Source organism: Mustela nivalis (genome assembly GCF_964662115.1).
Source record: "Mustela nivalis genome assembly, chromosome: 10".
Lineage (NCBI taxonomy): Eukaryota > Metazoa > Chordata > Mammalia > Carnivora > Mustelidae > Mustela > Mustela nivalis.
In genome coordinates, this window is record NC_139029.1 from 16,547,468 (window position 1) to 16,569,565 (window position 22,098).

The following is a 22,098-nucleotide window of genomic DNA, read 5'->3' on the forward strand; positions in this document are numbered from 1 at the left end:
ATGTTCTGTCCAGATTCCCTTTATCAGCTATCTATTGCTGTGTAATAAACCATGCTCAAGCTTTGTGGCTTATAACAACCACCATTTTATTTGCTCAGGCTTCTGTGGGCTGGGCACGACAGTTCTTCTGCTGGTCTTGGCTGGGATCACTCTACAACTTCAGTTGGCTGGTGGGTTGCTTGGGGCCTCAGTGAGGATGAATCGCTCTGCTCCTTGTGGTTTTATCTTTAAATAGGCTGCCTGGGTTTCTTTGGATGGCAGGGTCAGGTCCTCCCAGGCCTGCTGCTTTCCCTGGGTCTGCTCAGTGGCCCTTCAGGGACAGATCCTGGAGCACACACCATTTCAGGGGCCCTCTCAGTAGATTTTACTACTCTAAAGTCAGGTATAGCACCTTGGAAGTCAGGGGTCCAGAGCTTGAGCTTCTATGAGTGCCCTAGGGCATCCACTTCTGGTCTTCTCTGCTCTTGTGCCCTCTGTGAGCCTTTATGGAGTCCACTGTTATTCCTATTCTTGGGAAGGGACAGGTGAGGGTGGCAGGGAGAAGGTCCCCTTCTCAGAGTCACACCAGCACTAAGCTTCCCTGCTCTCCTCGAAATCCTGGGTCTAGAAAAACTCCTCTTAATTTATTGTACATTCTTCTGAATTTATTGAGACATAAATTTTATGCACTGAATCTTTCATGACTTAGATTTTAAAATTCAACATCCTTCTACCCTTGCCTTCCTTCTCCTGTTCCCCCCCCCACCTCAAATATGGCCTTGGCCATGAATTTCAAGGTCTATTTTGAAACTCAAAAGCTAAGAATGGACTCTTTGTTCTGATATATCCTCCATCACTTCCCAGAGGGAGAGCTTCAAATGCCCTAGCTGCCTCTTGATGAGGGGAAGGATTCAAAGATAACATCCACATCGGATTACATTGTAAAATAGAAAAAAAAAAAAAAAAAAGAACCTGCTGCATTAGAGCTGTTTATCTACAGAAGTCTGAGAGCACCAGGGGAAGTAATTTGGTAACTCTGCTCTCACTTGGGACAGAATTTATTCGAGCATATTTGGTGGGGGTGGGGTAGGGTGGAGTGATGGTGGGATGAATAGATTCTCATAATCCCAACTGTAGGTGGATTATATTCCAGGGAGAAAGGTGACAATGGGGAAGAAGCTATTCGGCCTCTCTGAACTCAGACATGGGGACTTGGGTGGGATATGAGCAGTGGCCCTCTGCCCAGGGTGATACCTCCTGGTGACACTGGGCAAGGTTAGTGCTCTGGGTGGAAAAGATGGGAGGGTTGTAGCAACAGAGAAAGTGGAGTTCTTCCCCTGCCAGCAGCAGATAGGCCATAGCAGAGACAGACACATAAGTTGGCAGTTGGTGGTGGTGTTGGCAGCTGTGGGCAGGAACGGAGGTTGGAGTCATGTAGGCAAGTAGCAAAGGCAAGGTCAGTAGCTTAAGGGGGAGGATCAGGGCAATGGGTACTGAGAACTGCAAGATGTTTTGGCACACGATGACTCTGTCCAACCCCCACCCCCCTACCCTGCCCAGCACTAAGAGACCCGACCAACCCCAGCAGGGCTTCTAGAAGCCTATGGAGGAGTCTCTGGGTTGATCCAGCCCCCTTTTGAGGTCCTTCTTGGAAAAACTCAGGGCTGTCAAAAAAAGAACTTCCACTGTTCTAGTCAGAACCTGGCATAGGCTCTAACCTCTCTTTTTTAGACCATTTACTAAAAGGAGGTTAGAATTTCTTCTTCTGTCCTTGTCAGATGTTCAGATATCTGCTACAAGTCAGGAGTGGCTTTCCCAGTGTCCTAAGAGCCATTCCTTTTGCAAAGTCATTGTTAGGAAGGATAATCTCCCAGCCTCTCCCCTTCCTCCTCCCTCATCTTTTCTTTAAAACACCCAGTCACCTTTGCACAAATTGGAACAGAGCTCAGCAATTTTCCCAACCCTCAGTAGTCACAGAACGGAATCTGTTTTTACTGCTTTCACTCCTGTCCAGCTTTGTTTGACAGTTGCTAAGGAGGTGGCAACGGCTTCTGGGAAATCAAAGCTACAGGCCAGATGCGGGGCAATCAGAGCTGAGCTGGGTGTCCAAGTCAGTGTGATGCTGGTGGCACAAGGGAGGTGACCACTGGGATGGGTGCCTTAGGGCAGAAGTGGTTTGGGCAGTGTTGGCAATTACATTAGAGGCCATTCCAACGGTACATGTGGGCCTTGGTCCTAGGCGGGCTGCAAGGTGTGTACTGGGAGTGGTCAGCTAGGGCAGAGAGCATGGGAGATACCTCCTGGCAGCACCCCTGGAGAGATCCAGTAAGGGGCCAGGAGCCCCAGAGAGGAGGGAGTTGGTTTCCTGTGCTTCCATGTGTCAGCCAGTGAAACCCACAATCTTTCTGTCTGTTGATGGGACTTCATCTGTGCACACAAACTGCAGAAGCAAACCCCCCACCCCCTGCCCCATGTGTCACTGTGGCAATTCTGGGACATTCCTGTTCACTCATGAATCTCTTTGTTGGGTATAATTTCTGAGGGTCACGGTCACTAACCTTCTGACTGAAAGAATTTGTCTTTTTTCCAGCAGGAGAGACAAGTTCCTTTTGAGGAGAAAAAAAATTGGTGAAAAGAACATTCTAGTAAATGGAAAATGATTTGGAAGGCTTTGCCTGCACTTGGCAAATATAAGGGGGCTCTCAGGGTGAGGTCAGACTTTTGGGAAATTAAGGAAGCTCCATTGAGAGTGGGGGAAGGAGAGTTGGAAATAGAATATGGTGTGTGGGGGGGTGCCTGGGTGGCTCAGTTGTTAAGCAGCTGCCTTCGGCTCAGGTCATGTTCTTAGGGTCCTGGGGTTGAGACATGGGTTGGTCTCCCTGCTCAGTGGGAAGCCTGCTTCTCCCTCTCCCACTCCCCCCACTTGTGTTCTCTCTCTCGCTGTGTCTGTCAAATAAGTAAGTAAAATCTAAAAAAAAAAAAAAAAAAAAGAAAAGAAAGAAAAGAAAAAAGAAAAAGAAAAGCAGGGTAGGAAGCCCAGAACCCAGGACAATGTGGAAGCTTGTCTGGGATGGGAGTGCTCTTGGATCCGGTAGAGGCTGGCTCTGCAGTTGTGAAAGAATTCACCCCAGGCAGAACAAAAGATACCAAAGCTTACTGAACACACAACCAGGGAGTGGCAGGTAGGAAGGCAAAGGAGAGAATGTCCAGCCTGGAGGCAGTGGTGAGGGCCCAACAGTTAACAGGGTGCAGTGAGCAAGGATGTATGGAATTTTCCCTTTTTTGGTAATCTTAGGACCTGTTCTTGATTGCAATTGGTCAGCTAGGGCCTATGGCTATTTTGAAGTGGGTCATTTAATGAGCCTGTTTGCATCTGGGTCTGTGGTCACTGCGGGCCCTTTTGCCTTGCTCTATAGACAGGAGAGGTTCCCACCTGCCTCATGAGGACCAAGAGTGGTAATTTCTTTTTCTTTACTTATTATTTTTTTTTCACGATTTATTTTAGATAGGTGGGGCAGGAGGGGCAGCGGGAAAGGGAGAGAGAGAATCCCAAGCAGATTCTCTGCCGAGCGCAGAGCCCAACGTGGGGTCTTGATCTCATGATCCTGATATCATAACTAGAGCCGAAATCAAGAGTCTGAAGCTTAACTCACTGAGCCACCCAGTTGCCCTAACAATAATTTCAAACCTGAATTTTGAATAATATTCAATATTTATATGTGGACTTAATGTTTGTGATATTACGTGCAGTCGACGATGTTTCCTTCTAATTTTTGTGTTAAGATGAAGTGTTGCTCCAGATTTTTGTCCTAGGTAAGTGGAGCCAGGCACATGCTAAGTGAAGTGGGGTACCCCAAAGCAAGTGGTAACTTGGCTGACACAAGAGCTGCTGGATAACTTTAGTCACACTCCCAACCTATAATCAAAAAATAAACTTTTTTTTAGATTTAAAAATATATTTAGGGTTGAATGAAATAAGCAAGATAATATATCTGTATGATCTGTAGCATATGATATACATCAATATGATCTGTAGTTCACGAGCAGGTAGAAACTAATACATGGCTGTAAAAGTCAGAGCATGGGTCACCTCTGAAGGGGCTCGTCTGGCAAAGGTTCATGAAGGTTCATGGTTGATAAAAAGGTCCTGCTGTTACCCAAACCTGGGTTCACCTGTTGGTGGATGTTGAGCCAAAGACACAACTGAGCCAAAGAATAGCAAAAGGAGGGGTGTTAGGGCACCTGGATGGCTCAGACATTAAGCGTCTGCCTTCAGCTCAGGTCATGATCCCAGGGTCCTAGGATGGAGTCCCTCATCGGGCTCCCTGCTTGGCAGAAAGCCTGCTTCTCCCTCTCCCACTTCCCCTACTCGTGTTCCCCTCTCTCACTGTGTCTCTTTCTGTCAAATAAAATAAAATAAAATAAAATAAAATAAAATAAAATAAACAAAAAACAAAAACAAAAGGAGGGGTTTTAGTTGCAGTGAGTAAAGGAGAAAACCAGGGAGTTGTGTCTCCAACACCAAGGCTGGGGAAGAGGGAAGCCAAGGGAGCACATAAGCACACAGATTTATGAAGGGACTTGTACGATGGGAAATGCAGCCTGGCTTTGGGGCAAAAGTCATCTTCACATGACAGAGTCCAGGTCTTAGGAGATCGAAGTCGCGAGGCCAGCAAGGGTCAGTACCATAGTTCCCTGGCTTTCGTTGGTCCGGTATCTGAGCACTCAAGGGGTTCAAATTCTGCAGAGATAACTCAAGAATGTGTATCAGGCCAATCTTTACTTTTGAATCAGCACTGGGAGTTTTACCACTGACTTACTGTCCTTGATATTATTAGGTCATCTCCTGGCCGGATAGTGGCTGTTCTGATATTCTTTTGTTCCCTTAAAATCACTGACTGCTGGGGTTGATTCTTTTGCAATTTCAACATATCCCACGAACTTCTGCAAGAAATGTGCTTTGGGTAAGTAGTGGGGGTTGCACATAGATCATGCAAGATGTCCAGGGGTCTAACATGCCTTTTCTTATGTCAAGAAAGCTATGTCTCATCTTTCTTTTTCTGGGGACTCCTAACTCTTTATACTTGTTTTAGGTATTGGTATTAAGTGTTTTATATATTTGTCCAAACTTGTCACTTAAGACCTGTGCATTTTAGGGGTATTTGGGTGGCTCAGTGGGTTAAGCCTCTGCCTTCAGGTCAGGTCATGGTCTCAGGGTCCTCGGATTGAGCCCTGTATCGGGTTCTCTGCTGAGCCAGGAGCCTGCCTCCTCCTCTCTCTGCCTCTCTGCCTACTTGTGATCTCTCTCTGTCAAATAAATAAATAAAATCTCTAAAAAAAAAAAAAAGACCCGTGCATTTTTCTGTGTGCAAATTATACTTCAACAATAATTTTTAAAAAACCTTAAAAGATGCTATAAGCTTCCAAATTTTTAATGATAAACTGGTTTGGGTTGCTAGTCCACATTCGTTTGTGCCAGAAATGCAGCAAAGCCCATTGCAGAGATGCTGAGGGTGAGGCCAAGAAAAATTTACTCGAAAAGCTGAGAAAGGAGAAGAGATGGGGAAGGGAGGCACAAACCTCAAATCCATCTCCCCAAAGAGCAGAGTCAGAGATTTTTTTAAGGGCAAGTGGAAAAGGGTCTGGGTAAAGGGGAGAGGAGCTACGGGATTCAAGATCAGATAAAAGAAGTCAGTAAGTAGAAGACAGTTATCTTCTTTTGTTGAGCTCAAAGGGGAGGTCAGTGGTCCTGACTGGTTCAGTTCAGTCTGGCTGCTTCTGGTGCTGCTGCTTCTTTTTTTAAAAAGTACGCTCTACCCCCAAGACGGGGCTTCGAACTCACAACGTGGGTTCGAACTCACAAGTGGGAGGGAAGGAGGTGCCTGAAATCAAAAGTCACATGCTCCAGGACTGAGCCAGCCAGGTGGCCCCCAATGTGGCTTCTTCCCACGCAGCCACCCCCCCCACCCGCCCCGGTGTGGCTTCTTGATGAAAGCTTGATTTCCTACAAAATAATTCCATTAACATTTGGTTATCATGGCATCAGGCAAGAATATTATCTTACAGGGACATGGTGGCAGATGGCATTCCGAGAAGAGACAGAAATGGTAAAACGCTCATTTTGCTTACCTGTCCGGGTTACTCCTTGGTGACCAGTTTCATGAGCTCCCTTCCTTAAAATCAACCCTGGAGAAACTATGCAAGTCAAAGGGAAACAAAGGTTCCAGAACTAATGGAAAATAACGAGGCTTCCCTCCCCTTCCACCAGCCAGCCCTGGATGGAGGCTGCCTTGAACCTGCACGTGGGAGGGAAGGAGGTGCCTGTGGGGGTGGGGGTGGGGGGGTGAGGCAGGCCTGCCATGGGGCGAGGGGGCATCTAGAAGAAAAGGATTTTGCTTCCTTTTCGGGGACTTATTTGGATGACTGCCTTTGTGACCAGGACTTACTTGGTTTGGTTTATGGGTCTACCTTGCCTGTCCCTTGAGTGGCTTAAGACAAATCTTCAGGTTCCTCCCGCACAGGTGCGAAAACCCTGCGAGGGTTAGTGTGCAAGCGGGAGCATCATTTACTCTTCCCTCTTCCTCCAACCCCCAGGACTGGGGAATCAGCCCCCTTCCCATGGTTTCTCTGTAAGGAGCAGAAATGCGTGGAACCCTCAAGCAGTGGAACAGTTTGGTGGACTGGTGGGCAACCAGAAGATCCACAGTTAACCCGTGGCTCCTGGTCCCAGGACTCTTCCCCTTCCCTCTCCTTATATTTTTTTTTTACCTATGGACACATCCATGTGACCACGTCCACACGAGCCCCCTCCTGGAGGTAACTACAGTTCTGACTTCTGTCCTGTTCTGCCTGTTCTTGTGTATATAGTATGTGCTATTTGGTGTGGCTCCTTTTGCTTAATATTCCATGTTTTTAAGATTTGTCTGTGTTGGTGAGTGTGGGATGGCTGTTTGTTGCTGTTGGGTCCTGCCTACCCTGTGACCACACCAGTTTGTTATCCCATTTATCTCTGGATGCCTTTGAGTTATTTCCGGTCATTGGTTAGTACCATTCAGGCCGATGGGAACATTCTTTCGCAGTTCCTTCTGTGCACTCCCTTCCCCTGGGTGTATACTTAGGGTTAGAATAGCAGAATGTGAAGGTAGGCATGTGTTTAGCTTTAGGAAAATCTGCTAAACAGGTTTCCCAGAGAGCTGGTAGCATTTTATATTCCTACCGGCAAGATAGGGGCGTTCCGGTGGCTCTGGGTCCCTGTCACCACTTGTCATTTTCAGTCTAATGGAACCATTCTGATGGTATGTTGTGGTATATCCTTGTGGTCTTCATTTGTAGCTCTAGGCTATTTGAGTCTGTGGGTCACTCTATTCAGGGTTTGACTTTTTATCTGAACGCCCTTACATTTTGTGTAGTGGAATAGGCCAACTGTTTAAGAGGGTTTCTGAGATGATGAGTGTTTTTACCAGTTTGATTATTCCCAGCCTGGCCATCAGTAATTTCATAGCCTGAAGAATGTGTGTGTGTTTATATCTTGTAGGTTTCTGAGAACAAGCTTTCTCTAGAATGTTCTTGGCAGATGGGAGTCATTCCAGGGGATTTCACCTGTAAAAAACTCTTCAGATTAAATATCTTTTCAGTTTCAGGAAAGGACTTTGTAAACTCACATCCCACACTCTGTCGAGAGGCTGTTATAGAGGATGGAGAAGGGACAAGGGAGACGTGGGAGCAGCTCTGAATTAAATAGAAACCCAGGAAGGAAGAATTTCGCTAGTCCGGGTCAGTTACTGGTAGTGCAACAATCACCTTGAGGCCATCATTGTTAGATTAGTAGTAAATCTCATTACTCTCAATTACAATTCAAACATCACCTTCCCAGGTGAGGCCCACCCTGATTACCCTATTCAAAATGTAACATCCTCCTCCTCCGGAGGTGGGGGGGAAAGTGGGGGGGGAGGGGGAGGTGGGGGAGAGGGGGAGGGGATGAGGCAGGGGCAGGGGCGGGGCCGGGGGCAGCCGAGGAGGATGGGGAAGGGACTTGCTGCCTCCGGTTTGCTTCCTGCTTTCCTGAGCTTCTCCCCAGCGACAAATCATCATCGCAGTGTGGCAGGTCCTTTGCGGTGGTTTGTAAACCTTCCAGAAGCAGTTTCCCTGCACCTTCTTGAGACTCCAGCAGCCGCCAGGCAGCACCTCCTCCTTAGAAGTCCGAGTTTCCCTTCTGCCGGGCCTGACCTCCACCCTGTGTTCTCTCCACTGGGAAGGTCCTAACCTCCACCCTGAGTTCCCGCTGCCCTAGGGGTGGGAGCTGCTTCCTGCAGTGGCCACCTCCAGGATAATCTTGAGAGTCTTTTGGCATGTTAACCCTTTACTTACCCGCGAACAGCTTTATTTACCTAGTTAACAATTCTTGAAGTTCTCTCTGTCTCTCTCTTTTTAATTAAAAATGTACTTATTTATTTGAGAGAGAGAATGAGAGAGAACATGAGAGGGGGGAAGGTCAGAGGGAGAAGCAGACTCTCCGCAGAGTTAGGAGCCCGATGCAGGGCTCAACCCCAGGACTCTGGGATCATGACCTGAGCTGAAGGCAGTCGCTTAACCCACTGAGCCACCCAGGCACCCCCTAAGTTCTCTCTTTAAATATCTGGTGTGGGGGCTCCTGGGTGGCTCAGTGGGTTAAAGCCTCTGCCTTCAGCTCAGGTCATGATCCCAGGAAGTAGGCTCCCTGCAGAGCAGAGAGCCTACTTCTCCCCTCTCTCTCTCTGCCTGCCTCTTGGCCTACTTGTGATCTGTCAAATAAATAAAAAGTCTTAAAAAAAAATCTGGTGTGTTTTCTGTCTCTTGAAACAATCAGTGTATTGTTTGTTGTCTGCCCCCTCTCCCCCATAGAAGCTTCCTAAAGGAAGGGAGTTTGTCTTTTCCTTCACTAAGCTACTCTAAAACTCTTAGTAAACTGCCTGGCACTTTGTAAGTGCTCCATCAATGTTACTGGACTGTATGAATGGGTGGGTGGATGGTTGTTGGTTTACAGTTTTATTTGAATTACTTGTTTGATGAGGTTTTCTATTTAGGTTTTTGTTAGGACTGAGTCCTGATTAATTGTAAAAGGAGGTTTGAATAGGAGAGAGTGGCATGTTCAAAATGTCATCCAGTGACGTTTTGGGGAGCTCCATGGATTGGGAGGTAAAAAAGCAGGATAAGGCTGCTGATGATAGGGACAGCAGAGTATTAGTCTAATGAGTGGTCCACTCAGGGCATCAGTACATTGAATAGAATATATTTGAGGCAATCATTGGAAACAAGTGTTTTACAGTCAGGGTAGGATCGCTGTTGGAAACCTTAGGGATGGAGACAGGAATAGAGATCAGTTTCTCCAGCAAGAAACACCAAGACTACATGAAGTTATGGTGGCACTTGGTCCAATCAGCAGAACGATTGCAGGGGTCTTCCTTGGGATTGGAGAACGAGTGGCTGGGATCCAACAGTGTCTTGAAGGGACTCTCAGAAAGTTGCTGTTAGTGGAAATAATTTTTTCACTAGTCTTTTGTTAGTCTCAGGTGGAGTCTGACTTTTGGTTTGCACCTCCAAAAATTCTTTTTAAGATTTGTCTACTTTTACAGCATCGTAAACACTGTCACGGACCTCAGGGACAGTTCAGTCTGAAAATGTATTACTTACCAGCAGCACAGATCATAGAGCCTTAAGTTTTGGCTTCCCGAGGAAAATTAGGATGATGGAGTAAATTTGGGTCAGGTTTTTTTTTTTTGTGGGGGGGGGTATGGTATTTTAACTTATAGGGAGATCGCATGGATACAAGTTCGATACGCTGTCATCATTAGTGTGATTGTGTCCATTAAATGCTTTAAGAAAAGAGTCTGGTCGGGGCGCCTGGGTGGCTCAGTAGGGTTAAGTCGCTGCCTTCGGCTCAGGTCATGATCTCAGGGTCCTGGGATCGAGCCCCGCGTCGGGCTCTCTGCTCCGCAGGGAGCCTGCTTCCCTCTCTCTCTCTCTCTCTGCCTGCTTCTCTGCCTACTTGTGATCTCTGTCTGTCAAATAAATAAATAAAATCTTAAAAAAAAAAAAAAAGAAAAAAAGAAAAGAGTCTGGTCTGCTGGATCTTTGCATGGGGTAGGTATCTTTGTATAGAGTGACTCATATAGTTATGTCAGAAAGTCCTGGAGCCCTGCTGCAGTTTATGGGCTCAGGAGAACAAGGTATGGTCTTTTCTGGCATGCATCTGAAGTTTTCCTTTGGTAGTCTTGAAAATGGATCTATCAGGGTGCCTGGGTGGCTCAGTTGTTAAGCGTCTGCCTTCTGCTTAGGTCATGATGCCAGGTTCCTAGGATCGAGCCCCATATTGGGCTCCCTGCTCAGCGGAAAGCCTGCCTCTCTCTTCTCTCACTCCCCCTGCTTGTGTTCCATTTCTCACTCTCTCTCTCTCTCTCTGTCAAATAAATAAAATTTTTAAAAAAAAGAAAAGAAAAGAAAATGGATCTATCAACCAGGGTATAAACCGATGGCAGAAGTAGGGAAGGATATGCGCAAATGTTTTGTGGTGCACAAAAAAGAACTTGGGGGGCGCCTGGGTGGCTCAGGGGGTTAAGCTGCTGCCTTCAGCTCAGGTCATGATCTCAGGTCCATGGGATAGAGTCCGGCATCGGGCTCTGCTCAGCAGGGAGCCTGCTTCCCTCTCTCTTTCTCTCTCTCTGCCTGCCTCTCCATCTTCTTGTGATCTCTGTCAAATAAATAAATAAAATCTTAAAAAAAAAAAAAAGAACTTGGCAGGAGCTTACAACTTTATGAGTACTTTTTTTTTTTTAAAAGATTTTATTTATTTATTTATTTGACAGAGAGAGAGAGAGAGAGAGAGATCACAAGTAGGCAGAGAGGCAGAGAGAGGGGGAAGCAGGCTCTCCGCTGAGTAGAGAGCCTGATGCGGGGGCTTGATCCTAGGACCCTGGGATCATGACCTGAGCCGAAGTCAGAGGCTTTAAGCCACTGAGCCACCCAGGTGCCCCACGAGTGCTTCTGAAGGTCTTTTTTCTGTTTGTTTATGTTCTTTCTTTCGTTCAGAATAATTGGGGTAAACCAGGATTAATTTTTTACATGTCTTCTGACAAGACGGCACAAATTCAGATTAATTTACATCTTGGAGTTTCTGCAATGTTTATTAGCCAAAGCAGCATGACTTAGGCCACTTACTATTTGTTGTGGTTCATATTTTAGCTAAACTTGTGTTTTGGGAAAAAATTTTCCATTTCTTCAGAAGTCTGAGGCACACAGGGACCGTATACACTATGTTGAATCAGGAAGAACTTTGAAATTAAAAAAAAAAAAGATCTTTCAAGTGAAATGAGCACCTCTATTGCTTGAAGTAGAGAGGTTTGGTCTCCAATGGGGATTAATATCATTAAGTTTCTAAGCAACAAAGACAGAGACAATATTTGTGCGTAGGAAGGGGAAAAAAAAAAGCCACCTCATTTAATTGTGAAAGGGATTGATAGGAATCAACCTTAAGGGGCGCCTGGGTGGCTCAGTGGGTTAAGTCTCTGCCTTCTGCTTGGGTCATGATCCGCCAGTCCTAAGATCGAGCCCTGCATCGGGCTCTCTGCTCAGCAGGGAACCTGCTTCTCCCTCTTTCTCTGCCTTCCTCTCTGCCTACTTGTGATCTCTGTCAAATAAATAAATAAAATCTTAAAAAAAAAAAAAAAGGAAACCTTAAGAAATTGAATGAATGTCATTTGGAGGTGCGGGAAGGGACCAAGAGACACCATTTCGATGGGTTTACCCTTATTGTGGGTATGGCACATGAGGTAGTAAAAAGACCAGACTTAAAACTCAAGACTCTTGTCCAGTGTAAAGTTTCTCATTTTAGGTCACCTGGATGGCTCAGTCAGTTAAGTGTTCGACTCCTGATTTTTGGCTCAGGACATGATCCCAAGGTTGTGAGATCGAGCCCTGGGTCAGGCTTCTCGATGGGTGTGGAGCCTGCTGGGGAGTCTCTCTTTCCTTCTCCCTCTGCCTCCCACCCCACAGCCTGCTCACACACCTGCAAGTTCCCGTGCACCTGCGAGAGTGCGCCCTCTCCCTCTTTCTCTCCAGGAAAAAGAAAGTTCCTCTTTCCCGAGGCTTGGAATGTTGCAGGGTGGGTGCCAGGTCTGGTAGTCATCTTCACTTTTTCCTTCCACTTCCTCCCCGTCTCACCAGCTGCTGGTTTGGGTCCCTTGAGGGTGGGAATAGGGAGAGGAAAAGGTTTTTCTTGGTGGTTTTAGCAGGAATCTGGTGTTGGTGTCGCTGGATGGAAGTCCAAGGATGACTGTCTTGTGAACTGATTTTGTGGGTTTTTGTTTTTGTTTTTGTTTTTTTTAAAGATTTTATTTATTTGACAGACAGAGATCACAAGTAGGCAGAGAGGCAGGCAGAGAGAGAGGGGGAAGCAGGCTCCCCGCTGAGCAGAGAGCCTGATGCGGGGCTCAATCCCAGGACCCTGGGATCATGACCTGAGTCGAAGGCAGAGGCTTAACCCACTGAGCCACCCAGGCGCCCCTTGTGGGGTTTTTTTGAGGTCCTCTCACATTTTTTTGCAGATCTCCACTTACAGTTCCATGGAGAGGAGAATGCCTCTTCTGGCTGGCCACCCCAGTTTGGCTTTAGGGTTTGATGGTCCAGTATCCAGCCTCTTTCTGCTGATGGCACCTGGCAGGTAACTTTTTCCATCAGATTTCCTTTTGGGCCTCTCACACCCGGAAGTTCCCTTGCGGGTCTGCCAGTGGAAAGCACGTGCCTTTACCCTGCTGTAGGTTAAATTTCTCTCCCTGGCGATAAATCCTTTACCAGCTTCTTTTCTATCCCTCTAAGGACAGTCTGGGTTACTGTTTGTGATGCCAGTCACCCATTCCTTGCATCTTGGCCCTAAAACCACCCTTTAACGCCCTGCTTTGTGTTACTGAAGCTGGAACCCTGCAGGTAGTTCTCCTGTGCGGCCGCCATGATATTAGGCCTTGTGTGTAGAGCACACTGGAGGGACACTTCCCTTCCCGATGCCTGTGTTCTTCTTTTCTCGCTCCTGTGATGCATAGTGACCACCAGCATGTGGGACGAGGGCTGCTATGCCTACTGAGTTTTAGAGCCACCCCCATGGGCTTCCTGGTGAGTGTTAAGGGCCTCCCATGAGCATCTTCTTAAGTGAGTGCTCCTGGCCCCTACTGGGCCGCTTTCTAGACAAGTGGTGTCCTAGTGAGTCTGGTTGATGCTCAAGGGGCCAGTTTTCTGCCAGCCAGCCCTGGCCTGTGTCATCTCTGCGAACTTCTCTGCCATCTAGTGGGTCATGACACACCTCCGGCAATGAGGTCTGAAGCTCTTTCACATTAGTTCTTTCCGGTGGGGGCTCTGCCTCCGTGCTGGGGCAAACACTGGGAAGGGGGTGGCACCCAAGGTTGGCGTTAGTAATTAACCCCCGTTCTTAGCTATTGAGCTTTCCCTGTTCAAATTACTGTGTGCGTCCTGTCTCCTGACTAGACCCGGACTAATAGATTTGTCTTTTTCCTATTGATTTTTAGTAATTTTTTGGTATATTCTGAATCTTAATACTCTGTTATGTATTTGTCATATCTCTTTCCCCAGACTCTCACTTTTATAAAAAAGTACACACGTGCAATTTTTTAAAAAGATTTTATTTATTTATTTGACAGACAAAGATCACAAGTAGGCAGAGAGGCAGGCAGAGAGGGGGAGGGGGAGCAGACTCCCCGCTGAGCAGAGAGCTCGATGCGGGGCTTGATTCCAGGACCTTGGGATCATGACCTGAGCTGAAAGCAGAGGCTTAACCCACTGAGCCACCCAGGTGCTTCGTCACATGTGCAATTAAAAAAAAAAAAAGATTTTATTTATTTATCTGACAGAGAGAGAGGGAAGGAACACAAGCAAGGGGAGAGGCAGAGGGAAAGGTAGAAGCAGGCTCCCCACTAAGCAGGGATCCCAAGATCCTGGGATCGTGACCTGAGCTGAAGGCAGATGCTTAACTGACTGGGCCACCCAGGTGCCCCTACATGTGTATAAATTAATTTTAAAAAAAGATTTTATTAATTTGAGAGAGAGAGTGAGTGCAAAAATTGGGGGGAGGGACATAGGGAAAGGGAAAAGCAGAAAGCATGGCTCTGTCCCAGGACCCCAAGATCATAACCTGAGCTGAAGGCTGATGTTTAACTGACTGAGCCACCTAGCTGTCCTGAATTTTTAATGATTAAAGACACCACTTCTGTATCTTCCCACCCTAAGTCAAGATGTACAGCACCGTAAGCACCCTGAAATTTCTCAGCATGCCCCCTCCCCATTCACAATTCGATCTTCAGCTCCTTTCTTCCTACTCCAGATAACTAACCTGGCTTTTATAATGATACTATCCTTGCTTTTAGATTGTTGTATAGTATTTCATTGTGGGAATTTGTGACACAGGGTGTCTCCATTTTACTGGTGGAAGACAACAGAGTTTTCCATTGTTTTTAGCTATGAAGAACCATGTGACTATGAATAGTTTTGAATTGGTGTCCAGCTATGACTGGGCAAGATTTTCTACAGCACATACTTAGAAGTGGAATGGCTAAGTCAAAGGATTTAGGTATCTTCAACCTCATTAGATAATTCCTAATTGTTTCCCACAGTGTTTGCACCAAAACACATTTCCATCCAAATAGGGATGCCATTTCTCTTGCTCTACGGTCACACTCAATACTTGTCATTACCAGATCAAAATTTATTGTTATTATTATGAATATATTTTTGGCTAATTTGGAGGATATATAATGGTATCTTGTGATTTTAACTGGCATTTAAAACTTGGCCATTGGTGTTGCCTTTTTTCGGTGATATTATATTGAAGTCTCTTACCTACTTTTCTGCTGGGTTGTCTGTCATTTTCATACTGATTTGTAGGAGGTCTTAATTTATTCTATGTTCTACTTGTCTTTGGTAGGTATTTTGTATTTCAAATATCTTTTTCACTCTGTGGCTTGTCTTCTCACTCTATGTTATACCATTTGACAAACAGAAACTTTACATTTTAGGGTTATCAGATTTGTCAATCTTTTTCTTATGATTATTGCTTTTCGTGTGTTGTTTAAAGAAATCCTCCCCTACCCTGAGGTCATGAAAGTATTCTTTCTAAAATCTTTTTTTTTTTTTTAGTAATCTCTACACCCAACGTGGGGCTTGAACTCATGACCCTGAGATCAAGAATCCCATGCTGTACTGACTGAGCCAGCCAGGAACACTCTTTCTAAAATTTTTATACTTTTTATTTTTCATATTTAGGTTTCTGATGAATGCTGAATGGATAGCCAAGTGTCTAGCACCATTTATTGAAAGACTGTCCTCTGACTGGTGGGTAATGTCACTCTGTCATCTCTTAAGGCTATTTAGAAGTTCAAGTATGTTTCCAGGCTCTACAATCTGTTCCTGTGGTTGCTGTGTCCATTCACATGGCATCTTTTTATAAATTTTCATTTTCTTATCTTTTTTTTAATTTAAAGTATGCTCTACGTCCTGCATGGGACTTGAAATCACAACCCTGAGATGGAGAGTCACATGCTGTGACTGAGTCAGCCAGGGGCCCCAAATTTTCATTTTCTATTTGTAACTATGCAAAGGAATAAAATGGATTTTTGTGTATGTATTTTATATTCAGGAGCCTTGCTAAACTTTCTGATTAACTTTAATAGTTCATTAGAAGTTGTTTTGAATTTTCTATGTATATAACATGTAGGTAAATAGACCAATGAAACAGATTAGAGATCCCAGAAACAGACTGAAACTTCTATGGACCCTTGATATATGACAGAGTTGACAACTTCCAATCCTTGTAACTCTTGTTTTTCTGTTTCACCTAATTGGCCTATCGCGTTAGCTAGGACCCTTGGAACAATGTTGAGAAGAAATGGTGATGCTGGGCATCTTGGTCTTATTTCTGATGCCAGACATCTCACTGTTGCATATGATGTATTCTGTGGGTTTTATTTTAAAATAGATATCAACGATCAGATTAAATGATTTGCCTTCTATCCGAGTGTACTGAAAATTTTTACCGTGAAAGGATAATGACTTTTACCGAATACATTTCCTGCATCTATTGAGGTGATCATATGATCCCCCATTTGTTACTTTTTGTATTTTTAATGCCTAATAGAGGGCCTAGCACAAAAAAGATTCTCAGAAAAATGATTTCTGGGTGAAGTAATTAAATATTAGCTGAATAAATGGGGGGACTTGCAACAAATAAGTAATGGGGCCTTAAGATCTAGGACTTCGGACTTTTAGTCCCAGTATAGCTTTTACAAGCCTTACCGCTGTCACCATGATTTGCTCTGAGGCCCTCATTGACCTCCTACTGGGGAAAATTTTCTAGGAAGCTGCAAAGGCCAGGTGAATTTGTTTCATTTCGTTTCCTTTCTTTTCTTTTCTCCTCTCTTCTCTTTTTCTTCTTTCTTTCTTTCTTTCTTTCTTTCAAGACTTTATTTATTTATTTGAGAGAGAGAGCACAGGTGATAGAGAAAGCGAGCTTAAGCCTGGGGGGAGGGGCAGAAGGAGAGGCAGACTCCCTGCTGAGATCGTGCCCTGAGCCAAAGGCAGACCCTTAACGGACTGAGCTACCAGGTGACCTGGCAAGGTGACTAACATCGTCTTGCTACTCTACTAAAAAAAACAGTCTAGCCTTAGTAACAGTGAGACTAAGCTTACCATGAACCTTCGGATGATCATCAAGGTTTTCTTGCCAATATGCTTGCTAGATTTCATTGAAATCCTCTTTGGAACTAGAATGTAGTTGGTAGTTGGTAGATGGTGGTTGGTGAAGTCAGGAAGAAACTTTATGTCTTCATAAAGAATCTGAAGTTATTTACATGGCATGTGGGATCTCATGAGGCACAGGGAAAATTATTAAGGGACAGTTGTAAGTGACTTTTTGGAAACAGCTAATTACTCATAGTTCATTGTGTTTTATGGAGATCATCTGACTTACTTTTCCATATTTATCTTAATTACTACAGTTACGATTATTAGATTAGGCTTTGGATATAAAGGTGCTGGTAGGTTAAGTTATAACACATTCTCAGCAGATTTCTTTTAACACAAGACATGCTCTTACTCAAGGTTCTTCTGTGGTCATGGTACTAGGGCCAGTCAGTTGTCCTAAAACTCTGTCGTAGATACCATGAGTGCCAGCTCACATTGCCTAGGCCTACCCTGGAGATGACTTGTAGATCATCTACATCTGAATGGCTTCCTGTTTCTCCCTGCCTGAAGGTGTCCTCAGGCTGCAGGAATTTGCTTGTCTAGTGCACAGGAATACTAGAAATGTTGGGGAATTAGTGCCCGTTAATAAGAGGTGGAGTTGGGGATAAATACCCCAGCCCCCGTGCCCTTTGGGTGGACAACTCTTTGTTCCACACAGTCTCAGAGGATTCCCAGTGGGATGGGGCCCCACCTAGCCACAGCAGTAGCCTGCTCATCAACACACCCTTTCTTTGTTTTTTTTTTTTTTTTTTCTTTTAAAGCTTTTATTTACTTATTTGACAGACAGAGATCATAAGTAGGCAGAGAGGCAGAGAGAGGCAAGTAGGCAGAGAGAGGGGTGGGCTTGATTCCAGGACCCTGAGATCATCACGTGAACTGAAGGCAGGGGCTTAACCCACTGAGTCACCCAGCACCCCCCCACCCCAACCCCTTTCTTGTCTTCCTTTCTTCCCTACTTCACTTGTCCACTTCCCTACTGGTGCTTCCTGCGATCACCTCTCAAATAAACCCCTCATACTCAAATCCTTGTCTTGGGGACTGCCTTTGGGGGAACTCACTCGTTTTGGTCTTCCCATTCTGCCACTTAAGAAGCTGCATTGGCTCCTTGCCATCCACTGAGTAGGGTCCAGACTCTGCTCCCAGGTGTTGGATGCCATCTGTAATTGGCCACGTATTGTCGCTTCCAACTCTCCCCTATCCCATTCTCTAGCTCAGCCACTGATCCCTACCCTGGCTGTGCATATGCCCAGCTCTGTGCTAGAGCTTTCTCTTTTCCCCTGAGGGATGCCTTTTAATTAATGACCTGCCAATTGCTCTCTTCTCTGCCCTCCTGGACACAGCCCCCCAGAGACTAGCACACAGTAGTTCTGAAAAATATTTGTAGGACAAATCCATTAGTGAATGAGATTGTCATTTTTTTTTTTAAAGATTTTTTTAATTTATTTATTTAACAGAGAGAAATCACAAGTAGGCAGAGAGGCAGGCAGAGAGAGAGAGAGAGGAGGAAGCAGGCTCCCTGCTGAGCAGAGAGCCCGATGCGGGACTCGATCCCAGGACCCTGAGATCATGACCTGAGCCGAAGGCAGCGGCTTAACCACTGAGCCACCCAGGCGCCCTGAGATTGTCATTTTAAGCCCATTAGACTACTAACGTAGTAGTCTATTATAGACTATTATAGAGTTCGATAATAGCAAGCGTTGGTTATTGGTGCTGGAATATAGGTACGTCTTACCCTGTTGTCTGGGGCATAGATTAGCATCAACTTTCTTGGAGGCCAGAAAGACGTGACAATATCTATCAAAAACTTAAATATACCTCCCATTCAACATAGCAGTTCCACCTCTAGTTACTTAATCCCACAGAAATACTATATCCTACAGAAATATTCTATTCTTTAGAAATATGGCACCTGGCCCAGTGGTGTTTGAATAAGGGTCACATACAATGCCTGTTCTCATTGTTTGTAATGATGAAAAAATAGGAAACTGCCTAAATGTCTACTGATAGATGAATGGCTAAACACTAGTTCTGGATATAAAATAAAATACTGGGGTGCCTGGGTGGCTCAGTGGGTTAAGCCTCTGCCTTTGGCTCAGGTCCTGATCTCAGGGTCCTGGGATGGAGCCCCACATCAGGCTCGGCTCTCTGCTCAGCAGGGAGTCTGCTCCCCCACCCCCCGCCTGCCTCTCTGCCTACTTGTAATCTCTGTTAAATAAATAAATAAAATCTTTAAAAAAATACCATACATTGGTTAAACAGGATAAGGAATGGTCATTAAAAATCTTCAACACTGATGTTTGAAAAGCAAGTAGAAAAATACGAATAGTATGATTCTGTTTATATGAAAAGAAATGCACAGGTGGTTATATTTTTATATATACATGTATGTATATGAATGTATGAACAAGGACTAGAAGGATACACTCCAAACTGCTAACAGTAGTTACCTCTAGGAAGGGAGGTCTTGAGTGTGTGACACTGGAGAGGGGAATGGGAGACTTCTGCTTTTTATTTTAGGTATTTTTGTTCTGTTTACATTTTTTTTTTTTTTTTTACGGTGAGAACATAGTTACTTTCCATTTACAGTTATAGCAGCAGACTTGTAACCTATTCTTTTTTACCCTTTGGGGGGACAAAAAAGAATCTCCACTCAGATCCCATTGCAAATATTCTGTATTCGAACCGGAGCTCCTGGGGGCACCTGGGTGGCTCAGTGGGTTAAGCCTCTGCCTTTGGCTTAGGTCATGATCTTAGGGTCCTGGGATGGAGCCCCACATCAGGCTCTCTGCTCAGCGGGGAGTCTGCTTCCCCCTCTCTCTCTGCCTGCCTCTCTGCCTACTTGTGATCTCTCTCTCTCTGTCAAATAAATAAATAAAATAAATAAAATCCTTAAAAAACAAACAAACAAACAAACAAACCAACCCAGGGCTCCTGGTAAGCAAATAAATGGTATGTACTAGTAGAAAGATAATAAGCTTTATCTGTAAAATGCATTTATTAGTATATATTTGATCTTCCTGGGTTGTTTATTATAAATAAACTCAGAGTTTATGAATTCATGGGGCATTGCTTGTTGGAAAATGTTACATACGCTGTGTATTTAATGGGGCATAAAAAAAAGAAGGTGCCGCATAACCAATATGGCTGCCTCATGTAAGTGATGGCACATGTAATTGCTTAAGACTTACATGTTAAATCCAAATCACAATGTCTCCTGTGTGGGCGAGGAAGTACTTATGAGAGCCATGCTGATGGTCTCAGACTTCCCCAAGGAAGGAATGTTTTGTGCATGTCTTTTGGTTGCTGTATCCTTTGAAATAGTAGGGTTTGGTCCTGAGTAGTATCTATGATGCATGCGAACTTGATTTACAAATAGGGAGATATAAGTGGGATAACATGAGCAGCTAAATGAACCTTAAGGCCACGGAACTTGGTAGAATAATCTGGGCTGAGGGCATGGATAGGAAAGAGAAGATCTTGGACAGTGGAGTAGCCTCCTACCCGGTCTCCTGGCCTCAGGGCTCTTGACCTCTCCACAGCTCCTAATACTCACCTCTTGTTTGCCAATGTCCCTGCTGCCCTTGGCTCCTTCAGCTGCCAGAGAACCTCTCTCTGCTGTTGCCTCTGCCTGCAGGATCCTTCCCCTGGGACATTCTCTACATGGCTGACACCTCTCACGTTTCAAGTCTCAGTTCAAATGTCATCCTCTAGATTTGCCTTGACACGCGATCTAGAATAACTCCCTTCTCAGTCCTGGTCTCTTATGGCCTCACCTTGTTCACATGCTGCTGTCTGAAATGGTTGGGTTTTAAATTGATTTTTTTTTTTAATTGTGGAGAAATCTACATAACATGAAATCTACCACTTCCACCACTTTTAAGTGTATAGCTCAGTAGCACTGTACATTCACAATGTTATATATAACCATCACCTCTATTTCTGGAACTTTTTCATCATCCCAGATAGAAACTCTACACCCGTAAACAATACCTTCCCATTCCTTTCTCCTCCCATTCTCTATCCTACTTTTAGAAACCTTTATCCCACTTTTTCTTTCTTTTTTTTTTTTTTTAAGATTTTATTTATTTATTTGACAGAGATCACAAGTAGGCAGAGAGACAGGCAGAGAGAGAGAGAGGAGGAAACAGGCTTCCCACTGAGCAGAAAGCCTGATGCGGGGCTCCATCCCAGGACCCTGAGATTGTGACCTGAGCCGAAGGCAGAGGCTTAACTCACTGAGCGTTCCAAGCGTCCTTCTATTCTTTTATGAATTTGCCTATTCTGGGTTCCTCCTGTAAGAGGAAACGTACAATACTTGTCCTTCTATGTCTGGCTTGCAAGATACATCTGTGTTACAGCAGGTGTCAGACTTTCATTCCTTTCAAAGGCTGGATAAGATTCCATTGTATGGATGTACTACAATTTGCTTATCCATTCACCTGTTGATGGGCACTGGGATTGTTTCTACCTTTTGGCTATTGTGAGCAATGCTGCTATGAGGTGTACAAGGATCTGTTTGAGGGGCAGCTGGGCAGCTCAGTGGGTTAAACGTCTGCCTTCGGCTCAGGTCATGATCTCAGGGTCCTGGGATCAAGCCCTGTGTCGGGGTCGGGGGTGTGTGTTGGGGCGGGGGGGGGGGGTCTTTGCTCAGCAGGGAGTCTGCTTCTCCTCCCTCTGTGCTTGTGCTCTCTCTCTCTCGATTGCTTGTTCTCTCTCAAAAAAATAAAATCTTAAAAAAAGAAGGATCTGTTTGAATCCTTGGTTTCCATTCCCTTGGGTACGTACCTAGGAGTGGAATTGATGGTACGATTGTTTATTTATTTGCTTGGTTATTATCTTCCTTCCACTAGAATACTGACTCAAGTGCCTCCAGTAGTACCTGACCCTCAGTAGGAGCTCAGTACATATTTTAGAAAGGAACACATTTCTCGGGTAAATTGAACAGGGCAACATAATTGTCACCTACCTCGTAGGGCTGTTAAGAGGATGAAATGCAACGGCTCACATCCTAGCATGGGGCCCCGGCCTGTCATCACACTTCTGTGTATGGTGGCGGTCCGTGAATGCTTCACGGCCCAAGTTCCTGACCTTCATAACTGCTGTCTTGGCTTCTATTTATTTTTCTGTTGCCAGCATAGAGTTTTTTGGGGTTTTTTTGGTCTCCAGTTTGCCCAACACCATGAAGACCCGAGATATCAAAATGATCAAGACCCTGTACCTGTCCTCAAGCAGCTCAGAATTACATTAAATTCAGAACATTGGCCTAAAAGCAGACTCTTGAGGAAAGGTTCATAGAGAGAGTTAGCTTGTGTTTTAATTTGAGCCAAATTCGTTTCAAAATTC

At 45.0% G+C, this 22,098-nt stretch overlaps 2 long non-coding RNA genes across 3 annotated transcripts in view; one reads left to right on the top strand and one right to left on the bottom strand.

Moving 5' to 3' along the window:
* LOC309841568 overlaps positions 1–22,098 on the top strand; it is a 30,817-nt gene that overhangs the window by 897 nt on the left and 7,822 nt on the right. Inside the window, exon 2 of the long non-coding RNA XR_014299195.1 lies at positions 15,280–15,348. This is a non-coding gene — a long non-coding RNA (uncharacterized lncRNA). The remainder of the gene's footprint in view (positions 1–15,279; positions 15,349–22,098) is intronic.
* LOC309843375 lies at positions 76–7,027 on the bottom strand. Of its 2 annotated transcripts, none has more exons than XR_014300103.1 (4): positions 6,748–7,027; positions 6,426–6,606; positions 6,109–6,275; positions 76–504 (listed from the first exon to the last, which is right to left on the bottom strand). It is a non-coding gene; the product is annotated as an uncharacterized lncRNA (long non-coding RNA). The 2 variants fall into 2 exon arrangements; XR_014300104.1 differs by having other exon boundaries at positions 76–509.